Source organism: Phocoena phocoena, chromosome 2, assembly GCF_963924675.1.
Source record: "Phocoena phocoena chromosome 2, mPhoPho1.1, whole genome shotgun sequence".
Taxonomy (NCBI): Eukaryota; Metazoa; Chordata; class Mammalia; order Artiodactyla; family Phocoenidae; genus Phocoena; species Phocoena phocoena.
Genome location: NC_089220.1, coordinates 80,428,045 through 80,430,780, shown reverse-complemented (window position 1 = coordinate 80,430,780; position 2,736 = coordinate 80,428,045). Strand labels below are relative to the sequence as shown.

Genomic DNA, 2,736 nt, shown 5'->3' with positions numbered 1-2,736 from the left:
GTCATTTTTCATCAAGCAACAGAGGACCAATGAGACAAGAACACAAATGTGAAATCATGGGCTCACTGAGACAATTCTGTCCATGTAAAGATCCTCTGGAAAAAGACTCCGAGAGTTATAACTACTGTAGTATAAACATAGGAACTAAGTTAAACTTGTACATTTCTGTTGATCACTCCGTTATGTTGCCTCAAATAGTTTTAGAAGAGAAAAAAAAAATATATCCTTGTTTTCCACACTATGTGTGTTGTTCCCAAAAGAATGACTGTTTTGGTTCATCAGTGAATTCACTATCCAGGAGAGACTGTGGTATATTTTAAACCTGTTGGGCCAATGAAAAAAGAACCATGCTGGAGACCATGGTGAACGTCTGGCTGAACCTCATCCCTCGGACTCCGGCTTCAAGAATGTGTTTTCATGCCCGGCCTTTGTTCCTCCATAAATGTGTCCTTTAGTTTCAAACAGATCTTTATAGTTTGTGCTTCATAAGCCAATTCTTATTATTATTTTGGGGGACTCTTCTTCAAAGAGCTTGCCAGTGAAGATTTAAAGACAGAGCAGGGGCTTCTTCCAGGAGGTCTAAGCCTTGGCTGTGGACAAAACAGTCTTAAGTTGGGCAGCTTTCCTCAACACACAAAAAAAGTTATTAATGGTCATAGCACCACAACTAGGACTTTATCCGAGACTCGAAGCTTGGAGGATAAAAAGGAGCAAGAGAATACTGTAACAAACTTCGTACAGAGTTCGGTCTATTAATTGTTTCATGTTAGATATTCTATGTGTTTACCTCAATTGAAAAAAAAAAAAGAATGTTTTTGCTAGTATCAGATCTGCTGTGGAATTGGTATTGTATGTCCATGAATTCTTCTTTTCTCAGCACGTGTTCCTCACTAGAAGAAAATGCTGTTACCTTTAAGCTTTGTCAAATTTACATTAAAATACTTGTATGAGGACTGTGACGTTATGTTAAAAAAAAAAGGTGTTAAGTCACAAAATGCGGTAATAAATATTTCATTTTTGATTTTTTGTTAGGCTTTTGTGTTTTTAATAGTTTTAAGGCAAGGTTGCACAGTACCTACTATATATTCGGGATTGAAAGTAGGTGATGGCTTTGCCCCCAGAAATCGAGTATATTTGAAACTTAACTTACCAACAATTTTTTAAGGTAACCACCTCTGTAGGCTTTCAGTATATATTTGGCCTATAAATTCTACCAGCAGAAAACTTCTAAAGGTACGAAACTGTGTGTGTGTGTGTGTGTGTGTGTGTGTGTGTGTGTGTGTGTTATGAGCCAGGTTGAAAGATCACCAACACGTCCAACCTCCTTTTTAGATGCATTATGTTAAAAAAAAAAATACTTTCAGATGAAGCTTCTCGTGTTCATTCTCTGCCGGAATAAAGGGCTTTTTCGGGGTTAATTTTACATCATCAGAAATAACTAACGTCTGTGCTCAAAGATAATTCATCTACCTGTGTTTTTTCTCTCTTAGTTACTAAAATACTGTTGAATGTGTAAATTAAAATTTACATATAGATGTTCATAGGTGAGTAAACTTCTATGGAGTCTGAAATCCTGAGTTGAAGAGATTACTTAATCATTAATATTTAATATAGTATGATGTGTTTTTATTTCAGACAGCTCCATGTGCAGGCACGCTAGTGTGATGATTTGCTCACTAAACTTAAACTTGTTTTCTAAAACAACAACAAAACAGGCAATGTAATGCCATTTTCAAAGTTCCACGCAACTTTCCTCAACATCTCTGTCAGCCTGATGATACTGCACAAGCCATGCCTGCTAAAGTACGCAAAGTGAAAAAAGGTGTGCGGTATTAGCATGCCCCCTCAATTTCACAAATAAATATACTATCCTGGAACTTTGTAACACACAAACTTTGAACCCTATGTTCAGAAGGGATACTATCATAAACTCTAGCTTAGTTGTGTGATGTCAGCCTGATTGGGAAATCATTTACTATCCCAGAAATTCAAGTTTGTATCTTATTTTGGGTTCTTCCATCTTCCCATTGCAAAACAAACAAACAAACAGATATTAATAGAAGTTGTATACAAAGGAACAAGGAAAAAAACTTCTATTGTTTTGTATCATTTTTAGGTAGAATTTTTATAAATCCATTTACTAGTTTAATTAACGTTCTGCTGTTTAAACACAGAAGTAACACTTCCGATGCAAGCTAACTGTTCATGGAGAAATTCTGTGCCACTTGGAATAGAAAGAGCTTCCCTCTCATTTTTGTTGTCCAATTTCACCTGAAGTCTTTTTGCAAATTTTAAATATTTGTCTATTTTTAATATGAATGCTTGTATGTAAAATTTGACAGGTCCTTCATTTATAAATTAACTCTCACATCAGCTGAAAAACGTTTTTTGGCAAAGTTTTTCTTCCTTTCCTCTCAGTAGAGTAAATGCTGAAGGGTTTACTTGGTAGTTGGCTCATGGTTAGAAAGTGTTTAATGAAATTATTATTAAGCTATTTCATCGCAGGTTAGGTCCCAGAACCCCTCTATCCTTGGTTTTAATGAATAAAATCATCTCGGGTCTGATTTCTTTAACAACTTCACACCCTATTACCTTAACCCTCTTAAATATTTGGAGGTGAATAATAATAATATTTGTTTGCATTTCCTTGCTTCCCCCCACCCTCCATAAGCTAAGACAGAGAGGTGGTAAGAGTTGTCCAATTTTTATAATGCTTTTTTTTTTTTATACCACCTC

At 35.5% G+C, this 2,736-nt stretch overlaps 1 protein-coding gene across 1 annotated transcript in view; it reads left to right on the top strand.

Annotated features, from left to right (window-relative positions):
- MEIS2 (Meis homeobox 2) overlaps positions 1-1,021 on the top strand; it is a 200,770-nt gene extending 199,749 nt beyond the window's left edge. Inside the window, exon 12 of the mRNA XM_065872311.1 lies at positions 1-1,021. This exon is cut by the window's left edge and continues 409 nt beyond it. The gene's annotated coding sequence lies outside the window, so the exon portion shown is untranslated.
- Positions 1,022-2,736: the final 1,715 nt, after the last annotated feature.